This window comes from Sturnus vulgaris, chromosome 5 (genome assembly GCF_052056855.1).
Source record: "Sturnus vulgaris isolate bStuVul1 chromosome 5, bStuVul1.hap1, whole genome shotgun sequence".
Lineage (NCBI taxonomy): Eukaryota > Metazoa > Chordata > Aves > Passeriformes > Sturnidae > Sturnus > Sturnus vulgaris.
In genome coordinates this window covers 53,580,310-53,592,657 of record NC_142247.1, presented here as the reverse complement: position 1 = coordinate 53,592,657, position 12,348 = coordinate 53,580,310, and the positions used below count along the sequence as shown (strand labels likewise).

The 12,348-nt window shown below is 37.7% G+C and overlaps 1 long non-coding RNA gene across 1 annotated transcript in view; it reads left to right on the top strand.

Moving 5' to 3' along the window:
* Window positions 1–11,152, top strand: part of LOC148223717 (uncharacterized) — a 43,578-nt gene extending 32,426 nt beyond the window's left edge. Inside the window, exons 5-6 of the long non-coding RNA XR_015804034.1 lie at window positions 5,636–5,734; window positions 8,726–11,152. This is a non-coding gene — a long non-coding RNA (uncharacterized LOC148223717). The remainder of the gene's footprint in view (window positions 1–5,635; window positions 5,735–8,725) is intronic.
* Window positions 11,153–12,348: the final 1,196 nt, after the last annotated feature.

Here is a 12,348-nt window from a genome sequence, read left to right as displayed (position 1 = left end):
TTCTTATTCTGACTTTTTTAGAGTCAGGTATAGGCTTTACTGACAAAATGGTAGTAAATGCTCTGTTAGAGCTGTTACCTGGATTCTGGTTCACCCAAAAGGTCTCACTTAATTTTCAAATTTTTCATCATTCTGAATTGTTTAGAACTATGCCATTCGTAATTTCAGTTTCCTCCTGCATTTTAATGTTTAGTTTGTCTGCTGGAGGCTGAAAGACGTACACTGTACAAACTCTGTGCTTGTATGTTGGCTAATTGATGGCACTAGAGCTATGAGAGGCCATGTATGCCATACATTTAAAAAACTGAAAGATATCTCCTTTCTGGCCCTCATAATCCTCTCAAAAAATATTAGCTCAGCTTCTCCAGCCCTCACACCTGATATTCCTTACTCTAACCTTATTTTCCAGGTGATCAATTCAATTTCACAGCATTCTACAGTCTTCTTTGGTATTCTCAGTAGGAATAGATTCTGTCCATCAATTGTTATCTCCATGTCTTCAATTTCTATCTCCACTTCATTCAATTTTACAGTGGAGCTTTCAAAATTCTTATCACTTGTAGCTTGTCCAGCATTTTATTAATCTCTGTCATGCCCTTAATAAATGAAATCTGACATTGCACTACAATTCCACGTTCATAAACTGTGAAAACTGAAAACAAAAAAGAAGAGAAAATTTCAAACCACAACTATTGGAAGGTGCAAGCAAACTCCTTTGAGCAGCCAGTTTTATATATTCAGATTATCAATGTAAGATAAAATTAAATTTTAAAATATCAAAAGCAAACATCAAATATTTTTATTTCCAAATTATATTAAGAGAACTAAGAATAGTTCATCTTTGGCTATGTTGAATTTATCCAAGTAATCTCTTAATACAAATTTAATTAACAGAAAAAATACAGTGTAAGGGCCAATAAGCCACAATTTTTGTTTGCCTGTTCTCAGTATAGAAAATAAAATGTGTTGATTAAAAATTTTTTTCAAAACATTTTAATTAATTTAAATTTGTATTCATTCTCTTGAATTTGCCATAAGAAAACTAGACTAAAATATTTTGAATAGACTGTTTGGAATTTTATGGAAATATCATTTTATTTGAGAAATTAATATTTCAATCTTCAAGACTGAAAGTCCTGAGCAAGATAAAAATTATATTTTCATCACTTGTTTTTTCCTCTGTCAAAAGTTTTGGAGAGTATTTTTTTTTTCCCCTTTCAAAATACATCAAAATTAAACTACAACTCCATGGCAAGACATCAGTTAACTCAGTTTGCTCAGTTTCTTCCTCAAGGCAGATCTGCTGTAGTTTAAAAAATGAACACTATGATTTGGTTCACAGCTACCTCCAAAACAAAAAGAAGCTTGTGGTCCCCTAGAGGGACCTAGAGCCTAGAGGCTCTGCTCTCTTGCCATCCTCCTTTGCCTTCCTCTGCGGCAGCAGGGAAGGGATTGAGCAGAATTGTGGCTGGGCTCTTCCCTCCTCTCACCCTTCCCAGGTTGTGCCAGACCCGAAACGCCTCTGCCCCGTGGCACTGGAGAGGTGCTGGCACACAGCAGCTGAGCAGACATTTCCCTCTGACAAAGGGGATGGTAAACAAGGTCAGAATGTGTCAGATGTACAACATCATCAAAACCTATTATTCTCTGGGTAAGTGCAGCTACTCTGTGTGGGAACACTGCACATTAGCATGCTTGATTGATCCATCTATAGATTGTATGCTGGCACTGCAAACAACTGTGTGGCCAGAGGCAATAGATCAACCACTTGAGAAAGCTGTGGAATGGTCTTTGCCTTCATTAATATAATAATAATATAATATCTGCAGTCCATTACATATACCAATGAACTCGGGGATGTCAATATTAATGTTTTAAAAATTCGGTATGTCGCAAGGATGTCACATATCAGCATTTTGTAAAAGCATTATATGCTCAACAAAACAAAAGACTATGCTGCAAAGCAATAGAAAAATCCAACATCAGCAGTGTTCTTCCATACAGCTGTACTTCTTAGGAGCAACTCATCATTCTGCTCTAATGAAGGAGGATGTTTTTCAGGATTGTCAAGACAATGCAAATAGAGAAAGCAAAACTAGTATCCTGGAACAATTAAATTCATCCATGCTGTTGTTGTTCCTACTATGCCATTATGTTCTGCTTCTTCCATCAAAATTTTGAAGATGAAAGAGTATATTATCTTTTTTCTATGCTACTTACTTCTTAAATAGCCTGTGATTTTAAATTACAAAAAAATCTAATGAGATTGGCAACACCAGCCAACATCCAACACAGAAAGTACTTATAATTTTGTTAAAATACCTCTGAAAATTATTTTTGTTATTAATTTCTAATGACAACATTTCCACTTGAGTGGAATAAAAGAGCCTGGTTAATTTTTCTTCTCTGAGTGTAATTTCAAAAATTCAAAAATTTCATGAGCTTTGACAAACTAAGAAACATCAAGTTCTTTTGCTCTATGAATTCAGAGAGTGAATGAATATGAATAACAGAGTTAAAGCAATATGTAAATATCTAAAGTATTTTGTTTTGATATTTTGCTGTTTTAAAAGGTTCCATGTTAAAAGAAAAAGCTTCTCAGTTAATGTCTTTACACTCACTGATGCATTTGTTTAGAAGAGCCCAGGATTTAATCAATAACTGTCTACACAAAAAAAAGCTGTCTCTGCTCAGCAGAGCCTACGGAGGACGCAAGGACAGCTGCAAACCAAAGGAGTCGTGCAAGAAAACAGAGAGTGGTGTCAGCCAAACAATTCATATGTTGTCTCACTGCTTGAAGATAAGAAAATCCATTCCCCTGGACAAGAACCATTACTCCTCTCATATGCATGAAGTACCAGTGTGAGGTGTGGTAGCTCCAAGCTCTCTCCAGACTCAGGCACCTCTAAAACCATAGCAGACCAGGGGGGAAACAATAGAAAGCAAGCAATATTCATCAATATCAAAACAAATGAGAAGGCTTCACAGCCAGGGGAAGAGCTTCAGATTCAGGAATGTCATGGTCACTTTTGAAAAGAAAAAAAATACAGATCTTGAGGACTAGAGAGGTGCCTGAAGCTAGAAATTCAGTGAAAGGGGAACGGCAGTTGGCTACTGGGAGCCAGAGAGGAGACTAAGCCAAAACGGAACAGTGACAGCTTTCATGCCACTAATACAGGCGCCTCTCCAACAAAATAACCTTTTCTGCTTAATTTAATCATCCAAATGAAATGAATAAAAAGGGTGGGGGAGGGGAATTGCCTGGGTCAAGAACATCCTGGACAATGGAAACATACTAGACTTAGATGCTGCGTTTTTTTCACTGCAATTTTCCTCCTTGAAGGCAAGGATGGAAGAAGTAAAGGAAGGGAATCAATGTAAAGTGTGCTTAGGAGCAGACAGTTCTTTGCCATTGGGACACTTCTGTGTTGGTGTGGCCAAGAGAATGAAAGGGTCACATTGAGCAACAAGGAGAGGAAGCAGGGGAGGGACTTGATAGCCATTAGGGCCATTATTTCCACCTTGATGATGAATAGTCAAACTCAGGAAAAGGGAAAATAGTATGAAACCCCATTGTTGTGCAAGAGCAGGGCAGCAAGATGGATGAGCTGGCAACAGCTAACACTGACCCTGCCATCAGACAGTGAAATTGGTACTCAAGTGTTCCCAGCTGTTCAAAAATATCACTGCAGCAGCAAGAAAATCAGTAGTTATCTCTTCCATCTCTTCTGCCTTAGCTACTGACTGTGAGACAGAAAAAACATTGAAAAATATGTGTTAAAAAAAATTTAAAATAATTAGTTCTTCAAGACAAGTGTTGAAGAGCTAATGCATACCAAAATGTATGGTTTATTCAAGGAAATATTTTTAGTGGAAAGCTCTGAGGCTGTTGGTCTCATGTTCCCTTGCAGATTATTGTATGACCTAAATAACTCTTGAAAGGAGAGTGCAGATATGGACTAATATGACTATGCCTGTAAAAATCATGTTATCATGGATCCATATTTTTTTACACTTTAAATTACTATGGGGGGAAAATTTGAAGCATAAAATGTGAAAGTGTGTTGAATAAGAAAATAAAAAGCCCTCTTAGGCCTTAAGAAGTGATTCACCTCAGTTACATTTGTATGTTTGAAAGGTTGAAGTATCAAATCCCTCTATTCTCAGAGGTACCACTGTATGATAAAAGTTCAAAATTATTCAGATTAATTTAGATAAATTCTCTCCTGGAATTGCCCCTGTTTATCCAGTGAATCCAGAGGGAGAATACAAAAGTAACATATAAATATCCTTTTAAAAGGATAAAGTTTAGTGAGATTATTCCATCATAAGCATCAGTTGAGTGTTACGTGCAATGGCACATCTCAAAGAACCTTCTTATTAACTCATATACATTATCTTCTACTTCCCATAGAAACGGTAATACACTAGTTCTCTATATAAATATTTTTAAAGGGGAGGACTGGAAGCAATCATTGCCTTTTCAATAACAGAAATGAGAAAATAAGGAAGCAAAGTTTGTTGTACTAAGTAAAATATTCAAATGAGATAATTCCATAAGTGTTATCTAACATTTATTTAACAGGGCAACCTTTTGGTGTAAAAATCACTGCCTTGAGGAGAAAATTACTGAGTACTGCCAAACTGAGCTCTGAATTACCCAGATGTGCAAGCAAACACTGCTATGGGGTTTTCTGGACATATAAGCATACAACACCATGGCAAAATTGGCATATAAACGTGTTTTCTACCTGTTTTGAAATAATATTATTTCTTCAGCTTAGCAAAATCCTGTATAGAAGACTTCTGATTTTATTTTTCCTTAGTAAGACAGCCAAAGCAGCATGATTCATCTGTACTGTTGAATTATTTCTAGCTCACCAAACAAAGTCACTGCTTTTTTTCATGTTTATGCAGTCTTCAAAAGCCCCTGCAGACCACTGAGAGTTTTCTTGAGGCTCACAGTAGCCAATATGTCTTTTGTTTGAACAAAAACACACAGTCCCGATTGTCACTTTGGGAACAGGCATCCCTTTCTTTATCATCGTGCCCAGATATTATTGCTCATCTTTTCCAAAGCGTTTTGATCCAAAGTACCATGTGGGAGGAAATAAAAGGACTCAGCAGGAGACGGCTGTTAAGGATGGATTTGCAGACTGAATGTTCTGCCTTTTATAAATTCAAATAAGATTATTTATACAGAGTGATCAAATGCTGATCAAACATGGAAGCACTCAGAAGTTCAGTTAGGGTCAGCTCCCAGAATCTGCATAACCAAATGATAATAATTCTTTCCTCCCGTATGCAACCACATGTAACTCCTGTCTGAAATACTGTACCAGCTCTTTCCCTCTCAACTTCAAAATTATTTTCTTTAAGGAGACCTTTTAAATGTTTCTATTAAAGCATATAACATCCCTAGTTCCAGGAATGCTTTCCCTTATGGTTATGGCTCCCAATTCCATACTCAGGACAGGCAGTTTTTATGTGTCACAATTCCCTTCCTGTGCTGCAGTCGCTGCACCTTCTCCTTCCATGAGCTACAGCAGTGGCAGCTGCTCCCTGTGCTGCCAGATCACAACCCTCTTTCTGTTCAAATCACACATAACAAGTGCCTTTTTTACTTCTTTTTCAGTGAGAATCACAACCCACCTCAGTAACTCCCAGAGTTCCTGTGCTGTGTAAACTCACACTGAAAGAGGGAGTGGGAAAGGAACTGGGGGTGGGAACTCAGGTAAGAGGTGTTCTTGATCTCAGTCACTTTTGTATAGCCCAAGCATGTAGCACAGTTCAATAGATGAAGGTCTGCCTTGATTATTCAGAAAACTGTATTTTGACATATGTCTCCAGAACTCTGCCCATATAAAAAATCTAGTGATTCAGCAGCAGTGCAAATTATAGGGACATGCAGAAAACAGAGGGAAAATTTTAGTCATTCTTTTGTTCCCTGATAGTTTCCCCATTTGCTCTGCCTGCCTCTCCCCTCATCTGGACCTTCTTCTTTGGGATCTTTTGACGTGTATATAACTCTGAACTCCCCAGCTTGTTCCTCTGATTTTCTTTTAACATACAGAAGAGCTACTTGAGCAGTACTTTTGAAAGAAGATTTTTTGCCATGAGGCTAGAGCCCCTTTCCTATGAAGACAGGCTGAGAGTTGGGGTTGATCAGCCTGGAGAAGAGATGGCCCTGGGGAGATCTTGGAGCATCCTTCCAGCACTGAAGGAGCCCTGCAAGACAGCTGGAGAGGGACTTTTTAACAAGGGCACATAGTGATAGGACAAGGGGGAATGGCTTTAAACTGAAAGGGGGTAGGTTTAGATTAGACATTAGAAAAAAATTTTGACTGTGAGGGTGGTGAGATACTGTAACTGGTTGCCCAGATAAGTTGCGGATATCCTGTCAGTGGAATTGTTTAAAGCCAAAACAGATGAGGCACTGAGCAACCTGGTCCAGTGTTCTTGATCACAGAAGGGGATTGGGAACTAGGTGATCTTGCAGGTCCCTTCCAACCTGAAACATTCTATGATTCAGCGATTCTAGAGAAGCAAGTTACCAGAGGGGCAAATTATATAAGTGAAAAATCGGATCAGTCCCTCAATCTGTAATGCCCACTTGTCATTTTCGAAAGTTGTTATGACTCTGAACAACTTCACCTAAATTTAGGCCTCCTTTAAGTATGGTATTGAAATAAATCAGCTCCAGAGGTCCTTTGCAACCCGGTTTTTATCTATACTTCTAGAAATAGAGGTTATCACTCTAACAAGTAGATGTTCAGCAATATTATAAGAATAGAAACCTCACCATTATCGTATGTGTGGCTGTAACACTGAAGACATTACCTCAGCTTTATTTTTTTTTAAAAGATTGACCTGCACAGTGTGCTTACTGCACTAAAAGGAGAGAGAAAGGACAGCAACGCACATGGACCTCTTTAGGGAAAAAAGGCCAACTTTATTGTACAGACAGCCTGTATTTAAAGTGTGTTACATGCAGCTAGGTCAGGACAGTAGCTCATTGGACAATTGGGAGAATCCATGGGACAGTACCTCAGGATGTATCACACGGCAAAGATACCAGGTGTTAATCTTTATTATGAATTCCACTCTGTTTTTCACCATATTATCACCCTGGGAGACTTCCTCCCTAACTGAAGCTGTAGTCAGCTTATCAGCCTGGGAATGGACCTGAGAGTCAGGAGAAATTCAGGCCTGAAAAAGAATTTCCAAGCTGTAATTCCCTAGCTCTCTAATGTGTGTGTCCACATGCACAGCAGTTTCAAAATGGAAAAATAATATAAATTCATCATTGTAGAACAAAGCAATCATTCACTTCCTTCACTTGTCCCAGTTATGACAATGGCTACTAAGGATATGGTAGGAGGACTGCAGAAAAGGACTTCCTAGCTCTATTTAAAGGTTTTGTTTTCAGGTTTAAACTTGTAGACAATTTTCTTCAGCCTTATATAAATTTTCGTTAATGGTTATCCTTTTAAAATCATGTAAGTTTCAGTAGAAGTCTCATTAAAATAAGTTGTTTATGAAAAAAGCCAATACAAGATCCAATAAGCCTCTGAATAATTCAACAGTATATCCCACATATCCACCATGTAGATTACAAAAGTTTCTAATTCAGTAGAAAAATACCTCCAAATCTCCAGACAAGCTCATCAATGTGATAGCTCTATCTCAAAAAAGGTTAATAGATTTTGCTCCTAAAGCACTTGTGTGCACTTTTCTGTGCAAGTGTAAGGAGAAGCAACCATACTGACAGTTTTTCAAAAGCTGCAGTCTTATAAATGCCAATCTCAGATTCATACCACTAAATAAAGGTAGAAAATTAAACTTCAGAAGATTTTACAACGATAGGCTCATTGCATTTGCCTAGGAAATCTCATCAACTGAGCTCACCTTGTTTTAAGATGAGTTGCTTCATTTATGAAGTAGTCAGGCAGCAGGTGCTTTGCCATCTGAAGAGACTCTGAACATGAGCTCAGAATTAAAATATAATAGACTGAGAGCAAAGAAGGTAATACTACCATGACTCCATGGAAAAATTATTTAAGGTAATCTTTTGTAATTTATATAACACTTTGAAATAATTCTTTCTCTTCTATGTGTAGTAGGTAATACTTACTGCCTTTTATTTTTATTTACCCAGTCCTTTGACTCTGATAATGGTACTTACTTTCAGTAGCTTTTACACAATCTGCTAGCTTTCTTCAGTGTGGGCAGACTCTCTTTTTCATAGAGACAAATCTCCCTTTCCAACAGTTGCAAAAAAGGTATCACAGATTCACAGAATCACAGAATAGTTGGGGTTGGGAGGGATGTCTGGAGATTAAGTAGCCCAACCCCCCTGCAGAGCTGCTTTCCAGCAGGTCAACCCCTAACCTGTGCTGGTGTATGGGGCTATTCCTCTCTGGGGGCAGGACCTTACACTTGGCTTTGCTGAACTTCATTAGATTCCTTTTGCCCAAATCCCTATCCTGGATAGCTCTCACTGAATGGCAGGCACAGCCTTCCAGTCTATCAGTCACTTCTCCCACTTTTCTATCAGCTGTCCTTGAAGCAAAGTTGATGACTTCGTCCCATTTGAGGGTGACTTTAAATAGAGTTTAAAACCAAGTAGGGTTTGGAGAAGTCAGCAGAAAGATTGTGAAGTTTTCCCTTGTCACCAAAAATGTCCATGTTTAAGGTTCTTGCTTTTATTTTTCCTCATCAATAGCAACGATGCTGTACCCAGGAGGTTTCAACTGATGGAATTCAAGCATTCTGGGGAAGATAATCTGGTCTTACAAGCTCTCTGTGTGAGATGACTTGAGACATCTGGAATACCTGGCAATAGCACTAAATCACAACTGCAGTGAGAAAATGAAAGATTTTTTGTTTTTAAGGAAAAGGTGTAAGACAGAGAAAATATGGATAGCCTTAATAAGCACTTCAAAATGTTTCTGATCACTGTGAAACTTGATTAGTAGAGATACTAGCCCAATCCTTGTCAGAGTAACATCTGTACAGCTTCACGCTTGAAGCTGTATTTTTAAAGCAATTAGTCAAACTTGATAGAAACAATAAGATACAAGAAAAAAACTTTCGTATTACCAGAAACATAGCTTATCTGTCCAGTTATCTGCTAGAGATAGATCCCCCTTCGAAGGGATAATATTGCCGAGGTAAAAGCAAAAGGTAAATGGCTATGCTGGTGCTATTTCCTATTTCTTTTGTGTTCCATGTTGTGCGATTGAGTCACACAGATATTTTCTCCCTTTCATATCACATGAATGGGTTTTTAGAACCTCACACAGCCTGTGAAGGACAGCAATGCATTGACTCCTCTGACCTTTTACTTATTCTAGACTTTGACTGACTGATCTCCTCTCTTCTTGCAAAGTCGGCAACTGCCAGAAAGAACCACAGCCTCAGACACTCAAATTACTGAATTTTGAAAAGGTGAAACCAGCACAGCTTAGTTATGCTATGATATCTCACAAGCCCATGTTGGGTATTGAAATTCAGGTGTCTTGTTCTTGTGACAAAAGATAAGTGCAAGAAGAGGAAGATGAGTAAGAACATCAAAAGAAGGAATATTCTACAAATAAAGACTTTAACAAAACACTGTGATGGTACAAATTTAAACCTGCCTTGTTACAATAGTGTACTGCTTGATCTCTCTTAGATCCAGAGCCAAATTCTCACTTTTCAACACTATTTAACAATGGCATTTTGTGCAACTCTTATATGAATATGCACATTTATTAAGTCAATATCTACAAATGTCTCAGAATGCTCATTTAAAAAATAACACCTTTTTAACTAAGAATGGATTATTATGAGAGTCACATCTATCCCTTATTCTGCTAAATATTCAATTTCATTACACTCCAAAGTAACAGATTATTTTGAAATTGATGGAAATCTTTTTTCCTTTGAAATATGCCAAGTTCCAAATGTGATATTTGAGGCAGCACAACAGCACTGTCCCTACCTTGGGATTTACCAGCAGAAAAATCTCCCCAATAGGTAGACTACAAAAATAAGTCCATTCAAAAGATCCCATTGACATTTTTCAGATGACAATCTGCAGTGTATTCCAGCAAAACATGCAAGACACAGGATTGTTTAAAAGTCTGAAGATGATATATAATCTGCAACAAGGGAAAAGCCTGTAGAAAGTAGGAACACAGATGTCTGAAAAGAGACAAAGTTTGCAGCATTCCAGTAATGAATCTAGAAAGATATTTTTTAATAACATTGGCAATGAAGTCTGAATTATACCACCACTACAAATATTATATTAATAAAACCCCCACAAATGTACCAGAAGGAACAATAACTTCCAATCCAAAACCAGCTAAAGTCAATTGAACTGCCACTGAGGTGTGGGAAGCAGGGACAGGTGCAATCATGGCAGTTCTGTGACATCCTAAGTGGGACTTCTGCTGATAAAATTAGCTTGTGTGTGAAGTTCAGCTTAATGTTGATATCTAGCAAACATTAAATAATAAAAGAACAATTAGCAGGTAGAGAGGAAAGCTTGAGAACACTTTTAGTTTACATAAGTGTATATACTCAATCTTATTCTGCTACCAGTTACTGATTACTGCTTGGCATCTCATAGATAATTATTTGCCTTCAGTTCCTGTATTCCCTAATCCTTCTCTACTGAAGGGAAGTTGCTTGTTAAAAACACTGCTAGTTTGCAAGTCTCATTCTAGTGTATGCTCTTCCTGCTCAAGTCCCCTAAGAAAAGAGTTTGGTCAGCAGCTACTTTTAAAAGCCAGAATGCCCCCAACATTCTCCAGGAAATAATTCTGATACAACACAGTATGAATGAAAAGCTCAGAAGCTACAACTGCTGCCACAAATTTTGCATGCATACAGTAAGTCCTCACTGAGGCTTGTGGCTTAATATTTGAGGACCAAATTATTGGAGCAAGACCTCCAAAAATAGGCACAATCTTCCTGGATTACTCTAATTAATGAAAGCAAAGCTGTGTGTGTATTTGGTTGTGATGATGATAAAATAACTTAGAAGTTACAGGATTTTACAGACTTCTTTACTGATAAATTGAAGAAAGAACGTTGATAATTATTAAAGACATATTTTTAAATTACTCATTCCATAATAAAGCTTGGCTACCTTCTTACTGTACTTTGACATCTGTATTTATTTTGCATAAAATTACTGACAATATAAAAATAATAACTCGCTGAACAATGAGGCTGAATAAGAAATATTTCCATGACAATGTATCTAGGAGTAGTTTGAATGCTCTTTCCAATTGACTTACAATGACTCTAAGGAAAAAACTGCATATGAGGAACTTAGGCCATGGATACTCTTTGGATCATGCTTCAGCTGGGCTATAGCCAAATATAATATAACAGCAGTAAGATAAAAGTCATCCTTCAGTTCTATGAAAAACTGAGAATGGGTATACATAATACAGTGTCAAGCATATCAGTGCTCACTTTATCTTTTGACTGCTAAAGCTTGTTGAGGTACAAGATAGCTGGAATACAGCTAAGAAAAGGAAACCACCAATGTGGACAGTCATTAAGATGCATTTCTTTATCTGCATTTCTTATCTGACAGCTTCATTTTAGAGATTTTTTTCAAAGACATTGGGGGTGGGTTTCAGCTATTAGAGGAAGAAACCTACTTTTCCTTACTTAGAGGTGTGTAGGATGCTTAAATTACTACTACAGTCCCTGAAGATCTCATCAATATAGCCATGACATGTAGAGAAATGACTGCTCACTCAGAGACACCGGGGACCACTTTTGGTCATCTAAGTCCTTCCAGAGATTTCATTGACTTTACTGTGGATAGACTTGATTCAGTTGCCTGCAGGTAGGCTTCTAGGATAGGGTATCCTGCCCAAACTCCAGCTGCTTCAACAGGAGGGAACAAACCTCCCACCTGAGTGTGGGCACCTTCACAGAGCCAAAGTTCTCCACTGAGTTTGGGCACCTAAGCTTAGACGTGTGACACCATGATGTGAACGCCACCCCGGACAAAATGTACTTTGAACTCTGAACGTCATGAACTGACCAGACAAAGACATGAATGGGCAGCATAATTTTAATTATTGAGAAAGAAACTGTTTTTTCTTATTATAAGGCTAAGACCAAGAAATTATGCCAAAAAGGCTGGGTAGCAGCAGAGACTTCTATTGGAAGAGGGAAAGTTCTTCAATTGTTCGAACCCAGGTACTCAAGAAAAAAGGAATAATTTACTGCAACAAGGCTGAATTATGCTGTCATTTATGTTTAATATCTTTCATAGTAAAGGGCCATCAAAAGAAATGCATTCCTTACAATTGTAATGCAATTACCTCTCTATAG